Source organism: Canis lupus, chromosome 2, assembly GCF_003254725.2.
Source record: "Canis lupus dingo isolate Sandy chromosome 2, ASM325472v2, whole genome shotgun sequence".
In the NCBI taxonomy this organism is placed as follows: Eukaryota; Metazoa; Chordata; class Mammalia; order Carnivora; family Canidae; genus Canis; species Canis lupus.
This window is the reverse complement of record NC_064244.1, coordinates 23978078-24001045: the sequence shown is the minus strand read 5'-3', so window position 1 is coordinate 24001045 and position 22968 is coordinate 23978078. Positions and strand designations below refer to the sequence as shown.

Below are 22968 nucleotides of genomic sequence, written 5' to 3'. Positions count from 1 at the left end.
TGAGACTAGTGGCCTGCCAGCAGGGCTTTCCCAACTATACACAGAATGACTACAACCCCTACCCCATCCAGTGTGAGAAGTCCAGAAGCTCCCCTTACACACACACACACACACACACACACAGTGACTGTATTGGGATCCTTTATCCCAGTTGATTGGGATATCCCAATCCCAGAATATTGATTACAATGTCAACGTCAATCAGCATGGGCCTGAGAGCTTCCCTGCCCTCTGCTACATTGAGGGTTGGAGATGGAAAATGGGGACCTTTCTGTGAATCTCTGAGAACTAAGAGTTACTGGTAAGCACCTCCCACAGTGGCACAAACGCCCTCAGCTTTGGCCTGAGGTCTCTCAAGCCGTGGTGCATGCTGACCACACTCTCCTCATCTTGGGTGAGTGGAAGGTTTTCTGAGGAATGATAGTATCTACTTGTGGCAGAGAGTGTTTCTCATTAGAATTGAGACCATGTAATTGCTTATGGTGGAAAACATGGCTTGCTTTCCCTGAGATGCACAGATGAGAGCAGCTGTACCTATCATGGCCTTGTCCCAGCACATCCTTGTCTCTGTCATGCTCTGGGTAAAGGTCAGGGAAAGTGAAGAGCTCTGGCCGGCTTGCCACTTGAGTCCCTCCCACCGCCCTTGAATGCGTTGTCTGAAGAAACAAAGTTTTGATCGTGGACTTATCACATGCCTCGCTCCCAGGGCTATTGCACAACCGTTTAGGGTTTTTTTTTTTTAATATTTTATTTATTCATGAGAGACAAACAGAGACAGAAGCAGAGGGAGAAGCAGGCTCCCCCCAGGGAGCCCAATGCTGGACTCGATCCCAGGACCCTGGGATCACACCCTGAGCCAAAGGCAGATGCTCAACCACTGGGCCATCCAGGCGTCCCTCCTTTTGGTTTTGTAAGGAGGCCTATGGAGCTATTAATTCCTTGTCTCTTCGTGTCCAGGGAAATACCCGGGATGGTTATACCCACAGGTAGCCATCCTTTAGGTAACCAAATGAAAACGGTTAACTCCAAGTCTACACAACACTGGACTCCCTCAGTATGGAAAGTGAACCCTATCACTCTTCCAATGCAGCTGGACACTTATAGAAGAGGCCTGGAGAACCCACCCCCATGCAGGTAGCCAGGATGGAAAACATCCGGGCTCTCTGCAGACACCCACCCTTGACACTTCTCGAATGTATAGAAGAAGCAGTGCCACACTCTGGCTAAAAGTCTTAAATGCAACTTAGTTAGGTCCAGACCAGTAACTGGATTTACAACGTCACGTTGGCTAGGCGTTTCAAAAAGAGAACTAAATTGATTAGAGCCAAGTTGTTGCAAAACACATTCTTGACGTTGTTTATATCCTAGATTCTCAGAATTGCAAGTCAAGTATGGTGTTGAACTTACCAGTACTGTCCCAGGAAGGCCTGTGTTGAAGCCATTCTGAATGGATAGATGACAGTTCTATTTAAAAAGCTTTCTAGGGAAAGAATCTATAGGGCAACCATCTAAATCCTCTGACACTTGGTTCAGGAATCTCGTAAATTCTTCCCAATCGAACATAATCCCATTAACTCATGTCCATTAGGCCTTTGCGCAGAAATAAATGCTGCCTCTCTGTAACTCTTCTTCATAACCTGAAATCCTGTTCCTCAGTCCCCTTTTGACCAAGTCCAGTAACTCGGGTATTTTGGTAGTCGCCCTGTCCCTACCCACCCACCCACCCCCTCACCATGCACACATTTTGCAGACACTCTCGTCTAGTCTGACAGAAATGGCATCACTGAGCTGACCATCTTCCTAATTAGAAAACCTGACATCTAACCTCCTGAGAAGTCTGACACGGGGTAAACTCCAGCAGCTCAATTTTCATTTCTAAATCCATTTAGCAAATATTTATTCACGCTAAGTAGAAGAAAATGTGCTCAATCTAATGGGAGTCAGGAAGAGTAAGATAAGGTTCCTATCTTCAAGGGCTGTAAATCTTAAGTCTGTGAATAGCTAAATGAAAGAACATAGCAGTGAGTCGGGGTAGCACAAGGAAAGGGGGTTCCTTGCTGCCCCAAGGAAGCATTGGTTCCTACACGTTCTACGCAGACTCTAAGTGGTTGGGCTTTACCAGGGAGGACATGCATGGGATTTGAGTTTGGGAAGAGTTAGCCCTTCCTCCATGCCTACTGTTAATGGGCATATTTGTAGTTTTTGCCATCTTTTAACTTACAAGTGGCCAAAAAATGAAGTGCACTCACGTGTTAGGCCTGAATATTCACAGCAGAGAGACAATAGGGTAATAAGCCTACTCTAGAAGTTCTCAGGCCTCATTTCTTATCATGGTCTGATAAAGAAGAATGCAGAAAAGCACATCAAAACCTTTTAGGAAATTGCAACTCTAACCTGAAGGGTTCTTCAAATGAGACTTGGGTTATAGAGACACTGGCTGTATCCTCTGCTGCAAAAATCTGTGGGGTGTATGGATCGTAGAGGAGGACCTAGTCTCTGAAGCATGAAGGGCAGGCTGGGGGGAGGGGGGCTGTGTATCATATGCCCTTGGACACTGCCCCTCTTTAGAGGCGCTGCAACCAGGCCAGAGCCAGCTGAAGTGGAACTAGGTCTGTGTTCCATGAGGGGATGAGGTCAAAGTTGCCTTGGAAGACAAGGAAATGAGTCTCTCTGACCCCCAAACCCAGATCTTAAAAACACCTGCTGTCCAAGGGGTGAGTGCCAGGGAGGGATTGTGGGCAGAGCGGCACATCCTGGGGTCCTGAGAGTTGCGTGCCTGTCCGGGATGAAGAGAGGATTGTGACACAGTCACTGGTTATGATCACTGTGCTTCTCATGTGTTTCCGTAAACCGAATGATGACCATATAGATAGATGTTTTTCATCCCGTGAAGGAAGATTACTTCGGATCCCATTTTATCCAAAACTTCTGTGTTTCTTTGTTTTACATCTGTTCAAGTAATCTGGTAATTCGTAGATTACCAAATCTAAAATCATCCTTACGTTTTGATGCCAAACCCTGAGAGTTCTTGACTTGTGATTTTTAAATATCGGTTAAATGTAATTTCTTGAGGTTTTACCTAAAATATTTTCACATCGATCGCCATAAGGAAAACTGTCTTTGATTTTTTTTTTTTCCCTTTTCTTTCAGGTTTTGATACTAGAGCTTTTCTCCTTTCACCAAATACACTGGCTAGCCTTGCATTTTATACTCAGAAATCATAGAGTAGGGACTGATCAGTGCCTAAAAGTTTGTTGTTTTGTTGTTCAAGTGCGGAGGATTTAAGGAAAAAAGAAAAACCTCACCTGTAAAACTGATAATGGGAGCCTATTAAGGAGGACATTTTTCCTACTATTTTTTGGTTTCAGTTTTCTTTTTTTTTCCCTTACTGAGGTATAATTGATAAATAAAACTGTAAGGGAAAATGTACAAGGTGATGATTTGATTTACATATACACTGTGAAGGGATTCCCCCATCGAGTTAATTATCCCACCTATCACCTCACATAGTTGCCTTTCGGGGGGGGGGGGCGGGTAAAAATATTGACATTCTACTCTTAGCAAATTTCACTTATACAATATGGTGTTATCAGCTACAGTCACCATATTCTACATTAGATCCTCAGACCTTATTCAACCTGTAACTGAATTTTTTTTTTTTTTTTTAAGGGGAACAGGAGGGCAGAGGGAGAGAGAGACTCTTAGCAGGCTCCATGTCCTGCACGGAGCCCAAGGTGGGACTCGATCTCACAACCCTGAGATCAAGTGTCAAGAGGCAGACACTTAACCCACTGAGCCACCCAGGTGCCCCTTGTAGCCGAAATTTTGCACCCTATTACCAACCTCCCTGTTTCACCCACCCACCAGCCCCTCACAACCACTTGTCTCTTTTCTGTTCCTACGCATTCAGCTTCTGTATAAGTGAAACCATGCAGCATTTGTATTTCTCTGACTTATTTCACTTAGCATAATGCCCTCGCCAGGTTCATCAGTGTTGTTGCAAACGACAGGATTTCCTTTTTTCTTAAGGCTGAATAATATATATTATATGTATATATATATACATATATATATATAATGGGATATTATGGGATATATATATATATATACACATATATATATATAATGGGATATTATGGGATATATATATATAATGGAATATATTTCCAATGGATATATATATATATATATAATGGAATAATATCCCATTATATGTATAATATATAATATAATATATATATTATATAATGCACATCTTCTTTATCCATTCATCTATCCATAGACACTTAAGACTTATTTCCGGAGCTTGGTTGTTGTGAGTAATCCTGCTATGAACACAGGGATGCAGACATCTCCTTGAGAGAATGATTTGTTTTCTTTGAATATATGCCCAGAAGTGGGAGGGCCAGATACATGGTAGCTCTAGTTTAAATATATGTTTTTTAAATATCTTTGGTAGCCTCCATACTGTTTCCCATAGTGGCTGCACCAATTTACATTCCTGCCAGCAGTGCACAAGGGTTCCCTTGTCTGCACAACCTTGTCAGTACTTGTCGTGTCTCATCTTTTTCATAACAGCCCTTCTGACAGATGTGAGATGGTATCTCATTGTGGTTTTGATTTGCATCTCCCTAATGATTAATGATGTTGAGCACCCCTTCTCATATACCTGTTGGCCATTTGTATGTTTTGTTTTGTTTTGTTTTGTTTTAAATGTCTCTTTAGATCCTTTGCCCAGTTTTTAATTGTGTGTTGCTTTTTTGCTATTGAGTTGTATGTGTTCCTCATGTATTTTGGACATTAACCCCGCACTGGGTATGTGGTTTGCAAACACTTTTCTCCCTTCATTAGGCTGCCTTTTCATTCTATTGAAGGGTTTTCTTTGCTGGACAGAAACTTTTAAGTTTGATGTCATCCCACTTGTTCATTTTTGCTTGTGTTGCCTTTGTGGTTTTCATTGTCTTGATTTGATTTTTTCTAACCCCCCCCCCAAGTAACGAGTTCACTAATTAATTTCTGAATTTGTGTTTTCTCTTTCTCTAATTTCTGCTATCATCTTATACGTCTTTGTGCTTACTCATCTTTTTCTTACTCTCTAAATATGATGTTTATTTTTATTCATTGTTTAATAAATTTACCCACTTGTAAACTTTCATATGTTGTGTTTTAACATTTTTAGTCCAAACTAGTTAGTAAAGGCTTTAAATTTTTTCCAATAGTTTTGGGCACGTGGGTGGCTCAGCGGTTGAGTGTCTGCCTTTGGCTGAGGTCATGATTCTGGGGTCCTGGGATTGGGTCTTGCATTGTGCTCCCCACAGGGAGCCTGCCTCTCCCTCTGCCTATGTTTCTGCCTCTTCCTGTGTGTCTCTAATAAAGAAAATCTTTTAAAAAATTGTTTTCTAATAGTTTGTAATTTTTAAAAATTTTCTGTGTAAGGGTTATTTAGCACAAAATTATTTTTTATTTTGCTTTGTTTTGTTCAGATTTCCAAGTGACTGGGTAATTTTGCTTACATTTGCATTATGAATTCCCAGTTTTATTGCATCATGTTTGATTTGAGTCCATGACATTCATGACTCTTTCTTTTTGAGGGATTAAAAAAAAATCCTTTGACATCCAGGGCCTTGTACCAATTCCATGATAGCTGCCTTGTACCCTATAAAATGAAATATATATTTATTCAATTTACCCATTTTATGGTATTCCAATCTTGGAATCTCCTTGAAAAAAATTCTTCATCTGTCAAAGACTGAGCAAGTTTTAATTCTCAGAGAATTTTGGATTTTCCCATTTCTTTATTTCTAAATGTTTGATTTAGTGAAATGCTACCAGAATTGTCACCTATGTGTTGGATAATTTCTTGAAGGATTTTAACTTTTTGTAATGAAAGTGATGCTCTTTCTCATTTGACGTTTCTCTTTAGTTCAAATCTACTTTCAATTATCATTGCCACCTCTGCTTTCTTTTTATGTGTAGCTTCCTGGTATATATTAGCTTTTGTATTTTTGTCATTTTTAACATTTTTCTGTCCTCTTGCTTCCCTTTACAAGTTTATAGTTGAATTTTTGAAACCAGTTCTTTGAGTCTTCATTTTTAAAGGGGGCTTTAAACCTTGTTCACACATCGATTGTCTGTCTTAGCCAAAATGTGTGGGCAAACTTCTGTCATATTATTTTATACATTTCATATTTATGTACCTGTTTGCTTAATTTTGTTTGTACGTGTGTATGTATTTATTTATTCATTCATTCATTCATGCATGCATGCTTTTATTCTTCCCAGTGATGAGGAAGGTACATTTCTGGAGTGTAGAAAAGCTTTATTCACTCTAATGACACAAGTGAAGAATCATTATTTTCATTCCACCCTCCTGTATGATGAGAAATTAACTTCCTGGCTAATCCTTTTATGGTAGAGAATTCCAGACCCTAGTTATTACTGCTTCATAATTTTTATCACTAAATTGTTACTTGCTACAGAAAGATTTTCTTTCAGAAAGTGTTTTTAACATTCACGTTTGGTTTTGCAACTTTATTTACAGCTGTGATTTGAATGTAATTCTATGGGGTTAGCTTGTTTAATTGCTTATCACAGCCCTTTTACACCTTGACATTCCCAGGCTTCAGGTTTTGCCTTTGATTCATCTCGCTTATAACTGGAATCAATTTGCATAAAATTTTAAAACTAGTACATGGGTGATATATTTTCAGAGATCTTGCATATCTAGGCAAGACTTACTGTTGCCTTAAAATCTGAAAGCCATCTGGCTGTGTACAGAATTCTTGAGAAACCAACTATTTCCTTCAGAAAAAAGTTTGACTTTGTTTTTTTTTCCTGGAGTTTACAAGTTGAGAAAGAAAAGTCTGAGCAAGGCAGACCTGCTCTCATTAAATGTAAAATATTTCAAATCTATGCCCAAAGATTAGTAAAATTTGACAAAAGGAAACCCATCATCCAATTGTAATAAAGTAGGTTTTTTTCACCTGTCCCTCAGATCTCTTCCCTTTTAACAGAAGTAAAGTGTTAAGAGCTAGCGATATTCCCAGTCTCGTGTTTGATGAGACTATTTTGCTTTAGTCTTGACATTTAAAAAATCTTGGAATGTGTGTAGTTATGTGTCTCTTTATGCTTCATATTCTTTTCTGGAACACAGGTGAATCTTTCCTATTGGCTGGTTTTTCTTAGTTCAAGAAAGTGTTTACTGAACTTTTTTTTTCTATTTTAAGATCCCACTAATTGTAATATTCATGTAGTTGTGTATATACATATGCACATGGGGGTTTATGTATGTGTGTGTATATACACCTACATCAACAAGAAGGTGGCCTTCTGTTTTCACAACTATTAAAAAGTCTATATTGAGGAGAGAAAACTGTTCTAGCATCGCAGAGATGTGCTATTACATATCTATTTTTGCTTTGTTTTGTGTTCCTTTCTGGTTTCTTGGGACGAGTGGATTTGTTAGATATAGGATTATCAGTTTGATCAATCTGATCTATTTTACTTGCTTGTTGTTCTCTTATAAATGATCTGCGGCTTTTCCTCAGCACCAGCTTTTGTTACACACTGTCCATTCTGTGTTGTCATTGACTTAAATGCACATTTTCATTTACTCAGATATTCGTGTTTATTTTCTTACATGAATTTCTTCTCTGTCAGCTGCCTTTTCACACCGTGGCCAGATCCCTGCTCCTCTAATTTTGTAATCTCTTATTTTATAAATTCCACGCTTCCTTGACATTCTAAGAGAACGTGGGCTTCCTTAGCTACAGAGCTTCATGTAATGGTGATGGTGGTGACAGTGACAGCAAGCAGTGTGCCCTTACCTTATCCAGGGCATGATGTATATATTAACTTATTTAATCTTCATAACATGTGGTGCTGTTATCCTCTTCATTTCATAGATGAGAAATTGGAGTCCCAACAGGCAAATAACCAATACATGAACAACTTAGGATTTTAGTCCAGAAATTTGACTTCCAACATCCTCCACCCCTGCTCTTAATGACAAAATTATACTATGAGTGTCCTCCTTTGTAGGGTATATTCCCAGTGCATCTACAGGACAGTGGATCCTTTCTTTTATGCTAGTGCTTCTCCTCATAGACCCCTACATCAAATATCTATATTTGATCTATCTAAAAATTTCTTTTTACTGATTTTTGAACAAAGATTTTCTATACCCAGTGTTGGTCTGTGCAAAGTCCATGTCCTCTGCCTGTCTACCTGGTGCTACTAGAATGCCTTTTTCTCAGATCTGAAGCTTGCGAGCAGGTGGGTGGGTGCCTGCCCTGAAACATTTCTGCTGCCCAGCTGTCCTGTATCCAGTATGACTCTACTGTATTGAGTTTCCAAAGTTTAGGCATGCCTGCATATTACACCTTCTTCCATATGATCCACCTGTTTTGCAGTTGGGGCCATTTCTGCCAAAGATCAGTGACATTTTCACTAGTAGTTTCCTTTGGTAATGCTACTGCACTTTTGTATCTTTGGATGTATTTTGAAGGACACTGCAAAAAAAAAAATGTAGCAAGTGAACATGGCACAGTTAGCAGATAATTGTCATAATTCTGAAGAACACATCATTTAGAATGCTACAGACTGGTATCTTATTACTTACTTTTAGTGTTGTCTCCTAAAACCATTAGCAAGAAGAGAGAAGTTGAAAAACTCGGTGAGGAAGGGAAGTAAAAAAAAGAAGAAAAAACACAAAAAAATCACGGACTCCCTGGAATGGCCTCGGTACTGCTCACACCGCCATGGAAGAGCAGAGTTGAGATGTGGCTTCCCTTGGGGTTTCCGACATTCATTTCTACCCTCATTACTTGACCGCAAAGGGAAAGTGCTCTGTTGTCACTAAATTACTTGCCTGAACAGGGAAGAAAGTTTATATTGGTTTAATCCTCATTCACAGCTATGAAAATGGGCCCTCTTTTTTCTTATGAAATTCAATTCATTATTGGAAAATCCCACGGCTAACATGAACAAATTGAATTATTCCATTGGGTTTTATTGCTCTAAAAAGCAATTCCTTCATCGATGAGAGAAACTCTGTAATGTACTAAGAGAGGAAAAAGAGTATACTCAATGACAAGGATATGCCCCATCTGAATTTCCTCCCCGGAGGTTTTCTTGCAATTTGGGCCCTTGATTTAAAAAAAAAAAAAAAATGCCTTTTATTATTCTGCTCTTGTTGTGTTATTATTCTCTTCTTCCAAAATTTAAAACATTAAATATACACCATCATGTTGTGGGTACAACACTAATCTGTGGACTGCTCGCTTGCCCCCTCGATGCTGTCTTGGGCTGAGGATGCCCTGACAGGTGGTTTTGTCATGACCATCTAGCAGAGCGCATTTCCCACCCCCCCCCCCCAGTTTCTAAGCTCTGCATATTGGAGGATGACAAAAGTGATTCTTGTCATTCTGCCTGTTTCTTCAAATGTTAGTTCCACACTTTTTAATTAAGATAAGACAGCACTGGGAGTAAAAAATAGTTTACTTTCATTTTTATTATATTTTAACAGGCCCTCATAAGCTACCCACCAATACTCTGTCAATTTTGCTAACTTAGTAACAGACACATTCATCCTTTCAGTGGGTAGCATGCATATCTATGCCATTTTCTAAGAGCAATGACTTTGGAAAGCTTTGCAAATTTAAATACTGACTAGGGGAGCAAATATATACATATATATAAAATATATATATATGTGTGTATATATATACACACATGCACACGTGTGTGTGTGTATATATATATACACACATATATGTAAAACTGCAGAACAATAAATGAATCTGTATGTTAACCAAGCTTCACTGTGTTTAATTCCAGCTTTAAAATTCCCCATAGAAATTGGACATTTAAGATTTAAAATTTGAGAAGTATAGCATTTTTCATGCTCCAAAATTTCATTTCCTGCATAATAAGGAAAAAAAATGTTTTATTCACCTGATGGTGTTGAGATTGCCCCCACATCTCTGAAAGCGTTCTTATTTGAAATGTGTCCTGTACATAAACTGGCACTCTTTGTTCTTTCCTGTTTGCTGCCATTAGTCATCGTGGGCGCTGTTGCTGAGAAGAGCATTTTTAGCTGCAACTGAAGTGAACTGTGTGCTGCTCACGCTGCACCCACGAGAGCCCCTGGGGTGGGCCCGTGCGCGGACCACATCGCCTCATGCTGCCTACGCTGTGGGTGCTGTCGCTCTACCTCTGTTGCAGCTGAGATGACACTGAGCCTGGATGTGTCCAGGGGAGGCTCATCTCAAGGGGGACTGGGAGAGTGGAGAAGGATAAGTTAAATCAGATCAAACTGCTGATATTTGACCATTTCGACTTACAAAAAATGATGATTTCAGGTGGTTAACCTAGCACATTCCCCTCCTGCAGCTGAGTGTTAAAGAGCTGACATGGAAAGTTAGAAGGGAGAGTGGGAAACAAGCTATAAGAGACTCTTAAGGATAGAGAACAAATGGACGGTTGATAGAGGGGCAATGGGTGGGGGATGGGCATGAAGGAGGACACCTGCTGTCGTCGTAAGCACTGGGTATTGTATGTAAGTGATGAATCACTGAATTCTACCACAGAACCCAATACTGCACTGTGTTAACTACCTAAAATTTAAATTTATATTTAAATAAATACATTTTAAGTTTTTTTATTTTATTTTTTTAAGATTTTATTTATTTATTCATGAGAGACAGAGAAAGGCAGAGGGAGAAGCAGGCTCCAAGCAGGGAGCTCAATGTGGGAACTCGATCCCAAGACCCCGGGATTGCACTCTGAGCCAAAGGCAGATGCTCAACCACTGAGCCACCGAGGCGTCCCAAATACATTTTTTTTTTTTTAAAGGAAAAGTTAGATGCTCTCACTGAGATTTCCCTCCTCTTTCTTCTTTGCCTCCTCTGCTCTTCATCAGAAGCTTTTTGGCAATATGATTTAGGAATTAGCAAGGAGGGGTGCCTGGGTGGCTCAATTGGTTAAGTGTCTATCTTTGGCTCAGGTCATGATCTCCAGGTCCTGGAATGGAGCCCCACATCAGGCTCCCGGCTCAGCAGGGAGTCAACCTCTCCCTTTGCCCCTCCCCTGCTCATACTCTCTCAAATAAATAAAATCTTAGAAGAAAAAAAAAAGGATTAGCAAGGAATCCCAAGGAACCCCAAGGAACTTCTCATTTTTCTTTCCATTATATTTGATTTTTTTTTTAATTTTTATTTATTTATGATAGAGAGAGAGAGAGAGAGAGAGGCAGAGACACAGGCAGAGGGAGAAGCAGGCTCCATGCACCGGGAGCCCGACGTGGGATTCGATCCCGGGTCTCCAGGATCGCGCCCTGGGCCAAAGGCAGGCGCCAAACCGCTGCGCCACCCAGGGATCCCTCCATTATATTTGAAAACAAACAAAACAGACATTGAAAAAGCAGCCAAGGCTGAGTAAACAGTCATCTCAAAGGTCATCTTCCAGTTTTGCAACTCGCTAACAGTGACTCTGTGAAGAATTATAGCTACATTGGATTTCACTGGCTTTGGGAGAGTTGGACCTGTGCAGGCCTGCCGCTGGCAGGAGAGATTTTGGTAATACAGAAGGTGACCGATGCTTCTCATCTCAATTCTGAACTGAACTGATGTCCCCTGCTAACACAGCAGGAGTTTGAAACATCGAAGGTCAGGGACTCAGTTCATGCAAATCTGAAAGTGTGCTCTCAGCATTCCCTAATTTTTATTTTTTTAAAGATTTTAGGTTTATTTATTCATGAGAGAGAGAGAGAGGCAGAGATATAGGCAGAGGGAGAAACAGGCTCCTCACCGGGAGCCAGATGCAGGACTCAATCCCAGGACCCCGGGATCATGACCTGAGCCGAAGATAGGCACTTGAACAGATGCTGAACCACTGAGCCACCCAGGTGCCCCCATCCCCTAATTTTTAATTTCATTTTGTATAAGGTGGAGTCTACATTCTTTACTAGGACTTTTAAGACTAAGAACAGGGGATGCCTGGGTGGCTCAGCAGTTGAGTGCCTGCCTTTGGCTCAGAGCATGATCCTGGGGTCCTGGGATCTAGTCCTGCCTCCTTTTCCCTCTACCTATGTCTCTGCCTCTGTGTGTGTGTGTGTGTCTCATGAATAAATAAATAAAATCTTTTTTTAAAAAAAAAAAAAAAGACTAAGAACAGAATTTATCCTCTCGTTTCTTACGTGTTTCATCTGTTGTACCTTTTTGCCTACTCCCATTCTCAACATGAGCATGCATACACACACACATACACACCCAGTGTTTTAACCATCTCGTAACCCCATGTCATTGCTAAAACATACCTTGTACTTGAAGGACCACAACTACTCATCATGTTTTTCTGAACTTGAGAAAAATATGTATAAATGAGGACCCAGGTGAAGTTTTATCTTTTTTTTTTTTTGAAAGCCTTCCCAATAAAAGCTAACCTTCCATATCTCTGCATTTATTCGGGGTACCCAGGTGTATTTCTTTGGACCCCTTGGTCTTTTTTATATCCAGCATTTCTCTGTGTAAATGCGTGTATCTATAGTTTATTAATTGTTGCATTTTCTGCCCTTCAGGGCAGCATCTGGCACGTGGTTAGTGCTAAGCGAGTGGTTTTTAACATTAAATAATAGGTCTTTACAGTTGATATGGAGCTACCTGCTTCATACAAAGGTGTACATATTAAAGGAAAAATGCTTTCTAGGTGTGCTAAAAATGAACTTGAAACAAAGCTGTCAATGATGGATGCTTGTTGTGCAACATTATATAAGAAATGTCACAAGTACAGTTGTCTGAATCTAGAATCTAGGCTTCGGATCGGCCAGAAACAAGCAGAAGACAGGAATTTGATTGTGATGAGCTGTATAATGAACCTCAACTAACCTGAAATTTATAAAAACAGTTACATTCGAGAAGACAACGAAGTCAAAAGAACAGTTTTGTAAAATCACAAAAATGGCTTCAGAGGCCCCTGGCAGGCAAGATAGAAATCCCCTTCCTATGTTGCTCTAACAAATGAACATACACTTAGTGGCTTCCGTAACACAAAGGTATTCCCTTACCATTCTGGAGGTCACAACTCCTGGAGGCTCTAGGGGAGAAGTGTCCCGTTGCCTTTCCCAGTGTCTAGGGGCCACCCCCACCTTTGAGCCTGTGGCCCCTCCTCCATCTTCAGGGCCAGGGGTGCTGCACCCACAACTATCCTCCCTCACCTCTGCTTCTGCCCTCTCCCCTCCTTCCCTGACTCTGAATCTCCGGCTCCCTCTGTCCTTTATAAGGACCCCTGTGATGACATTGGGCCCTTCTAGATAATCCAGGCAATCCTCCCAACTCAAAAATCCTTCATTTAGTCACATCTGCAAAGTCCCTTTTGCCATGTGAAGTAACATATTCACAGGGTCCAGAGATCAGGACAGAGATCTCTTTGGAAGGTCATTACTCTGCCTACCATACCTCATGGGACCCGGAAGGGCTCAGTCTTCTCAGGTATTCCAGGGGTCTGGACAGAGGGTCTTTTATATTTTTTATATCCGTGTTCTATCCAGGATTGTTTTCCTTACTTCCCCTCTTCCTACAGGTGTTCAGTGAGTGTGACCCTGCTGAGTGTCAGGCACTGGTTTGAGCCCAGGTGAGCAGTACCAGTGGAAGACACTTGACCATCCATCTCCCTTTTGACTATTCCTTCGAGACAAAGCTGTTGGAGTTCAGCTGTCCCCCAACCTGGTACTCCTTACATGGGCCTTCCCTAAGCGAGTTTGAGCACCACTATGGCAAAACACTCCTCGAACGTCTCAAAACCCAGAATGTTGGCAAAGTGCTGACAGAGGGGCTGCCCTCCTGGTACTTACACTTCCTGACAGATAAGACTGTTGCAGAGAGATCCACAAAGAAGGGCCTGACAACTGGAAGCAACAAGCTCCGAACATTTCTGTACATTCAAAAAGTCGATGAGTAACATGTTGACGTTATTTATAAGCTGTTTGCAGCATGCCAAGCAAGGAGCTGTCACAGGAGTTGCGTTTCTAGACAGGGTGGGATTGGGGGTGGGGTGGGGGGTACAGATTTTTGTCTGGGTGTCACAACTTCTGAGTTTGCCGTTTAGAACAGGTGCCTCGGCAGCCTCTCTTAAGCCTTCCACTCCCTGTCGCCAGGTCTAAAATAACTGGGGATTGGCAGGAGCCTAGAGCTATTCCTTCCCAGATTTGTAGCATTGTTATTTTTTTTTTCTAAACTCCACTTGTGGAATATTTAATGCCAATCCAACTTGCAAAGCCATCTGATATGAGCACATCATCCCGTAAGCATTTTTGACAGTGAGTGTCACTATGCATCTTTTTTATCACCCTCCCTTTTACAAGGGATCACAGATAGCACACTAAGTTCAGCTGTGATTAATAGGTCTCTCTCACCATTGACTTCATGGGCTCCAGCCTACTAAGAAAAATGTGGCTGCTGATAAATCTCATGTGATAAGAGCTGCGTTATGTAAGCAGTTTGGGCAGGCATTGCGGTGCATATTATTATGACAGTGTGGTAGTTTGCAAAGTTCAATTGAATCGACGAAGCCTCTTGTTCCATTGATTTTCTAGGCTTCTGTGGAGTGAGAATAACAAGTACTTTGAGTACAGAAACCCATGTGCACATAATAGAGATTAGACCATGTGGCTGCTTGTGTATATTGTTTCAAACCACTTCCAGAATAGCATATGCACTTCGAAAAGGATTTTTTTTTTATTACAGGTGTCCTTTTATTTTATGTCTTAGCAATTAATATAGCACAGCTCCAGGTAGAACACGAAGTTGAGAAATTAAAAATCGTCTCGCAAGGTCCTTGGAATGGAGTCTCGGGAGCACAATTGCTCTGTTTCAACTTGTGACGCTCCAGCTGGGCATGCGGGGGACTGTTTAGCATGTCAAGCTGAACGTGTGTGTGAGATTTATGGATGAAATGACACATTACTTGGGTTACTAAATTTCTAAATGACAAGAGATTTAAATGGTGCAAAAAGCTACCCCGGGTTTGATGGGAGCATAAAGAACATTCCTTCAAGGCATGACTTGCTTACTGGAAGCATTCCGAAGGAAATTTAATTGTGCACACAGGGTATTAAGGGGCATGGAGGAGGCTTTCCAGTGAATTGAAGTCTGTTGGGAGAAAAGTTGGGGGAGCAGTTTCATGTCAAAGCATCACTTTTAAGCACAGCTAAAAATTAGCACTTGGTTATACAGAGCAGCATGCGACCGTAAGGACCTGTTAGATAAACGAATCCCGATGCTTATGAATATAACATGCTGAGAGTGGGGTCTTGTACTTTAAAGGCCTCTTCTCTCAGCTGTCATGTGTGTCTCATGAATGTGTGATTCGAGCCACACCGACAAGCCTACGTTCCCCAGACATGGATTTTTTCATGCCTCCCCACCTTTGCTTGAGCTGTCTCCTGTGCCTGAAACACTGTTTTTCTTCTGGTGACCTCCTACTTCTCCTTTTAGGGCCGGAACAAAGAGTCATTGCCACCTCTCCTCAAAGCTAGTGGGGATCTCTTTTCTGAAATCTGCTGAAACACACAGTCCTTACTTTTATGACAAATTTGTTGCTATTTATCTCCAGCACGGTCTATCCCTCCCCCTCCCCCATAGATCATGGGCTTCTTGGGGCAGTGGACCCCCTCTGAGCACCCCCCACCCCAGTGACTTTCACCTTTGTATTCCTGCCTTGCCCAAGCAGATCATAGACTCCCGGTGAGCGCTTATTCAGTGATTGAACGACTCTGTGCCCAGAGAGAAGAAGCACCAGCCGGTCAAAGGCACAGCCCATCACCCTCTTTTGTATTTCTTATCTGGTCCAAGAATGTAAAACTCTTAATGTAAAATCTTCTCTGATGAAGAAAGCAGGAAAAGGTTGTAGAATTTAAAATCCTCTAATATAAAATGTTCATGTGGGCAGATCCAACAGAGAAGAAAGTAAGCCTAGGGGATTTTCGCTCTGAAATCCATGGATTTGCTTTCTTGTTGTTTTCACCTCTTTCCAGTAATTCCATGTGATAGAAGCATTTTGCAGGGGTTAATCTACACGTAATGAAGTTTCAAAGAAATCATATACTGTACTCTACTCACAGAGCCCTGGGGTTTTTCTTTTTTAAGGCAGCATGGTACAAAATAGTGATAAATAAGCTGATGTTTATCACTGTAGGTAATACTTTTTTTTTTTTTAACTATCCCCAAAGTAAGTGTGTATTACTGTGAGTAGTTTCTTCATTAAGACCAGAGGTTTTGCACATAGGCCTGCAGAACTCAAGAACCAGAGACGTGCAAGATCTGACAAGTTTTATTTCAAAAGAACTCCTGTGGTCTCTGGCCCATGTCAATCTTACCTTTGCTTTCTCATGAAAGTAATGGGCAATGTCTAGATCTAGCCCTGCGTTTGAATACAGATATGAAGAACTTATTCCCACCACCTCCAACCATCTATCTGCTGGCCAAGAAAGCACACAGCACCCTGCCCCTCTGGATTTGCAGCTGAACAGTGTAACACAGAGAGTTCCCCAGAGTCACAAGACTCACACCAAGGTTCTGATTCTGAGAAAAGTGAATAGCCCATCTGGACTCCGTAGTAATTGCTTGTCGAGTGTAGAGTCCTTCTTGTGTATGATAAATTTGGGGAAGTTACAGTAGGAGAGTCCTACACAATGGTCGGTCAACTTTTAACTTAGACTTCTGGCCTAAAATCAAAAGTATGAAGATTCCTGAGATGTAAAGAATGAGGTTAAGGTGCCTGCGTAGCTCAGTCACTTAGATTGAGCCGACTTTTGATTTTGGCTCAGGTCATGATCTCAGGATTGCGAGATCAAGCCCTTCATGGAGAGGAGTCTGCTTAAGATTCTCTCTCCCTCTGTCCCTCCCTGCCTCCACTCTCTCTGCCTCTCCCACTGAAATAAAATAAATAAAATCTTAAAAAAAGAAACTTTCTTTTATGACCTTATGAGGTCGAATAATGAAGATTTTTTTTTCCAAATCCCAAAGAACAGAATTTTAGTGACTTATGGATGTCATTAATTCTCGTGACTATCTTCTCTCCCATTTCAAAATGAGAGTACAGATAATAACCCAAGGGAAGGAGATAATGACATACCCAGATATAAGAGGAACTGATCAACTGCTGTCCAAACCTCTGGAAATCGGTGGTGTTTCCATAGATCTTCATATCTACATCTAGACTGCTCAGAGCTGAGTGGTCCAAATCATGCAGAATGAGCTATGGAAGAAGGAGCACAGATTTGGAGTTTGAGGACACAGAACCACACATCCCTCTGCCACTGCCCAGATGCTTTATACTAGGCCAACTTATGAGACTGGCTGAGCTCCATAGGATGTCATGGAAAAAACTGCTTTGGAAACTAAAAAGTGTAATACAGCACTCAGTTGTTCATAATTACAGCTAATCCTTGAAAATATTGCTTTATAATTTTACTGATTTTCAGTCCAATCTGATTAACACGAATGTGATTTTATTTACTGTTTGTCCATTGGGTGAAAGCACTGAAAGCGTTTGTTCTGAAGCACTAAGTTCCTCTCTGCCTTGGGAAGGAGGACGTGTCCTGAGAGAGGTGAACTCGGGTTTTGGGCGGAATCCACAGCAGGAAAGAGAGGACAGTGATTACAGAAGAGAAATAGTAGGGCAGCTCAGTGTTCAGAGTGATTTAAAATTGTGTTTAAAATTACTTCCAGAAGATTCAGTGGCCATACTTTTATATCAGAGCAAATGTAAATAACTTTTGGATTACATGTATAGGATTATTCATATTGATTTCCCTACAGATTAGTGTGAGCATTTGGGGATTGGCTGTGTTGTCGACCCTCTCTGATAGAAATCCTTAGCCAAAGCAGATCACTTGGGTGAGGAGCAAACAGTATTTACCCAATAGCCTTCATAGTCAAACTCAGTGGAATAATTGCTATTCCTTCTTCTAAAAGAGGTTGTTGGAGAGAGGAGCTGTTAGTGCTGGGGATTGAAAGCTGGAAATGACAAAATCCTAAAGCTTTATCTTTCATCATCTATAATAGCAATAATAATAATAGGCAATAATAGTAATGATTGTACCGATTCCCTTCTGTGTGCCAGATGTGGTACCAAGCTCCGAAATACATCAGCTCATGTAATTTCACTCTTACACCAACCTTGGGAGGTATGGATCATACTTCCCGTTTGTCAAATGAATAAACAGCAGCTCAGATCCTTGACGTAACTTAGACAGCTTTTAAGAGGCAGAGCTGGGCCTTCAACGCACATCCGACCTCAGGCCTCACTTCACGCCACTACTCTGTGCGACTCCTTCGATGTTTATTAGCTAGATGAGCTGGATGGATGGATTTACAGGGCTCCAGGCCTTAAGGTCAAATAACCCCTGGCTTCGCATCTCAATTCTGTCACTTATTACCTCTGTGGTCTTGGAAGAGTCTGTTAATCACTCTAAGCCTGTTGTTTCATCTGTAAAGTGTTGTTAATATTGGGCCTTCAATCCTCACAGGATCGCTGGAGAACAGAATGACATAATGCATACTGAGTGCTAGACAGATGCAAGGTCTCCTTCTGACCCTTCCTTCTTGGCGTGGCATTGCTTGCAAGGCTTATCCTTCAAAATACTTCTGTCTTAAAGGTTTTGTATTACTCTCAGACATGGGCATTTATCAAGGAGTACAAGCAATGAGATGTGATAAAATCCTTCATTTAATGAGAGCCCAAATAAACAGAAACTCTTAATTAGCTATGTTTGGGTTTTTTTTTTTAAGATTAATTAATTTATTTATTAATGAGAGACAGAGAAAAAGAGAGAGAGGCAGAGACACAGGCAGAGGGAGAAGCAGGCTCCATGCAGGGAGCCCGATGTGGGACTCAATCCCTGGTCTCCAGGATCACGCCCTGGGCCAAAGGCAGCGCTAAACCACTGAGCCACCCGGGCTGCCCAGCTATGTTGTTTTTGTTGTTTTCTTGAACCCTGCTTTTGAGAGCGAGAAATAATTACATAAGAAACTAAGCGAAAAGCCTGGATTTGCTAAAAGTCCCAAACAGTTTCTAAGATTGTTCTTGGGTCACAACCAGAGACCGTTAGAGCAGAAAGTTTCTGTAGGGACAGAGACATCAAGTCACTGGTCCCAAGTCACTTACCTAACGAGAAGCCTGCGGCCCAGGTCCTCTTTCTATCACATCTCCCCCGGGTTGCTCTCCTCACCTCATCACTCCTTGGCCTGATGTGGGGTCCACTCACATTCAGAGTGTTAACTCCCCGCATCTTCTCCATCCACATGGGGAGGCGCCGCTGTCTGTTCCTGTAGGCTGTGCTTATGCTCAAGGAAATGACTCCTTTTTAAAAAGACTTTCAGCCACAAAGGCTGGAAATAGAAATTACGAGTTATCAACATGATCCATTTCCTGAATCATCTCATGAATGGGTGGGGTTTTTTTTTGCCTCGGTGTTATTTGCCTTATAGAGTAATGGGAAAATCAGTTTGCAGGGTGACCTGAACTCTCTGGGGGCACATACTGAACTTGAACTAGTCATCCCTCTGACCCACAGTCACCCTCTTCATATTGTCCCAAGTTCACTGGAAGACAGCCAACAGTCCTCCTAAGTTTCGTCTTCTGTCATGGGGGAGGCAGCATGCGGCACTAGAGAGGTTGAGAAGCACATGAAGATGATTTTTATTGTTTTTGTCCATGGTGTTTTGTCCAAAGTGTCTGGGCAAATGCGTTTGTCAACAAGGGGTAGGTCTAGTCATTACTTCCTTTCTGGTGGAGGTTGTAGTGCTTGAGAGAACAGAGGAGGGGCCAAAAAGCCAAACGTGGACATCACATTCCGTGGTCCTCCTTTCCTCCTGATTGTTTCTTCTTGATTGTTCTCCTCCTAACACTGGCTCCTGAGGGCATCCTGGACAGCATGAGAATGGAACATTCACACATTTTTGCTTTGAAGCGAGGATTAGAATTAACTGCCCTTTAAATACAGCAACAAATTAATCCAGCCCAAATCCCAATGAGAGAGGTCAGTAAAATTCTTCTTATTTCACAGATGCAGGGCATTTCACACAGAGACACAAGAGAGGGTAAATTACTTGCTCAAGGCCACACAGCAAGTTACTGAATGGCTTGGAAGCAATTACACATATAGAAAGATCTTAATTATTTAAGCCCTAAGATGATAGAAGTGTCATGATATCTGAGGCATCCAACAGTTACTCTGCAGTCCAAATGGTTGCCATATCAACTGCCATGAGGTCGGGAGCAACCAGCTTAAGCCCCAGAGTCGGGCTGGAGCAGAATGCAAGATTTATAAGAGTAGAAAGCCGCCACTACATCCTTATAACAAGGCTGCAGGACCTAAAAACGTGGCCTGGCTCTACTGCAGAGGGATCCCAGAGCAAACTGAGTCTAGGAAGGTAAGCACTGAGTGCTATTTATGCTTTCTAGAATCGAAGGTCTTGGACTGGAATGACCATATTAATGGTAGAGGTGATTGATGAATGTGAGTCAGAACCATAAAGATAATTTTAACAACAACAACAAAAAAATGTTTTTGACCTGATTCTCATAGGGCAAAGAAAGTCCTAGTGATAGATTTTTTTTCGTTTGGGGCCAAAAAGAATTGGAGGTAATCTCAGAAGTTTACGTCTTTGGGCCAGAGGCCAAAACTTGCAGCTCAAAGAGGACATATAATGTGAGCTTTAAAGTGGATTATAAAAAGCCAAATAGAATAAAATTGGGGTCTGAGTATAAGAGTTGGTAACATGTTACTGGATTTCCTGAGATGAATCGTCCGACCAGTTCAGTAGCACCAACATGATGGCTTTAATGTAATGTGTAAAATTGCTAAGCTTTGATATTGTAAGTAGCCTGACCACACGGGGAGATTCTAAGAGTAACTTGATTTTGCTGGTATTGTTCTAAAGTGAATCCTCTTTATCAAAGCCACAGATACATGAGGCAGTTTAAGAGAGAATGTGAAAATTCCTCTAGCATAGTAAGTCAGTCAGTCGGAGAAGGACAAACATTATATGTTCTCATTCATTTGGGGAATATAAATAATAGTGAAAGGGAATATAAGGGAAGGGAGAAGAGATGTGTGGGAAATATCGGAAAGGGAGACAGAACGTAAAGACTGCTAACTCTGGGAAACGAACTAGAGGTGGTGGAGGGGGAGGAGGGCGGGGGGGTGGGAGTGAATGGGTGATGGGCACGGGGGGTTATTCTGTATGTTAGTAAATTGAACACCAATAAAAAATAAATTAAAAAAAAAAAAGAAAATTCCTCTAGCATAGAGACCTCACAGCTACTGGTTTGTATCATTGACAATCAATCATACCAACGGGTCTGGGTTATAGGCAGTTCGTTATGAAAGCCTGTCTGAATTTAGGAAAGCCAGGGTTAACTAGAAAGAGTAATTTACTGTGATTATAAAATGTGCTGCCTGAAAAATGAATCTGTAGTAAAGACAGGCAGCCTGTCAGGCACAATGTTTTTAAATGGCACTACATCGGTTCCCAAACTCATTCTGCATGGTACCCCGTGGTGAATCCTCTTATCTGACTCTCTGGTGAATCCACTCTGATGATGGGTCGTCTGGAATCTAATATGATCTCATACTCTCTTTATAAACTGAAAAATGTCCATTGAGAAACCCAAAGCTGTATTAAAAAAAAAAAAAAAAAAAACAGATATCTGGGTGGCTCAGTGGTGGAGCACCTGCCTTTGGCTCAGGGCATGATCCCGGGGTCCTGGGATTGAGTCCCACATCAGGCTCCCCACAAGGAGCCTGCTTCTCCCTCTGCCTATGTCTCTGCCTTTTTCTCCGTGTGTGTCTCTCATGAATAAGTAAATAAAACCTTTAAAAAAAATTTCCCCTACATGGCTCACACCTGTAGTCTCTTGGCAATATTGTGAAGTAGAAGTACCTAATAATAGCTAACATCTAATTGAGAATCGAATGCTAGTTGCTACATGCCTGGCACTGTGCTGGGCGTGCTGATGTCTGATAGGACATTAAATCCTCACAGGAGTCTAGATTTAGCCACGTTTTATAGACAAGGACACAGGTACACAAGGAAGGAAACCTGTTCAAGGTCACGTGCTTACAGGGGACAGAACCAAGATTTGAACCCAGGTGTTCAGACTTCATTATTATTGTGCCACCTCCGATGTCCTTCATGGACTTACCCTGCAAAGCTGTTTTCTGAAGGAAGAGTATCAGTCACCTTGATGTGAATTTGACAGTATTACATACCCGACAAATTTTAATCTTAACTATAGTTACAAAATTGGAAGTTTACTTTCCAACTCAAGAAAAAGGCAGCTGGGGGATTTCTCCTGACCAAGGTGGAGTAACAGGCACTGGACTTGCATTCTTGTCTGATGAAACAATAAGAAAAAGGAACACGATATATTTTATAAGTTAGAGTTAAAAATTCAATATACTTTTGAAAAAAAAAAAAAAACCACACACAACAGTTTGCAAGACGCTGGACACCAAATGCTGAAGGATAGTGATCCTTAAGAAACAAGAGACAGATGAGATGAGCTCTAAGTTGCTCCAGCTTTCTGTCTTGAGAGAATTTCCAGGCCATGACCAGAGCATGAGGGAAGGAGAGCAGAGCTGGTGGACTCGTCGAGTTGAGAACACAAAGCTGAGAGTCTCAGCAGACTGACATGGCCAGGGCTCACATGAGTCCTGGACAACAGAGAGCTAGCTACATAGGGAAAAAATTCCAGACGTCTCCGGAAGGTCCCTCTGGAGTACTCAGCTGAGTCCTGGTCAGCTTACGAATGTGAAGAAACTACTAGAGGCTGGGGAAAGAGCCATCTTCAAGGATCAGAAGTTACAGTGTCTGGCACTCACCAAGGGTTGAGAATAGTGCCTGTTGCCATCAGCCTCTAGAGGAAGACCTTTCTCTTGAGGAAGACCTCAAGATTTGCAGGGTA

General features: G+C 41.5%; 1 protein-coding gene and 1 long non-coding RNA gene across 5 annotated transcripts in view; one reads left to right on the top strand and one right to left on the bottom strand.

Moving 5' to 3' along the window:
* Positions 1–22968, top strand: part of CELF2 (CUGBP Elav-like family member 2) — an 815728-nt gene that overhangs the window by 369453 nt on the left and 423307 nt on the right. The window lies entirely within an intron of this gene.
* Positions 5776–19490, bottom strand: LOC112658997 (uncharacterized). Its single transcript, XR_003136096.3, has 3 exons — positions 19165–19490; positions 17131–17253; positions 5776–8510 (listed from the first exon to the last, which is right to left on the bottom strand). It is a non-coding gene; the product is annotated as an uncharacterized LOC112658997 (long non-coding RNA).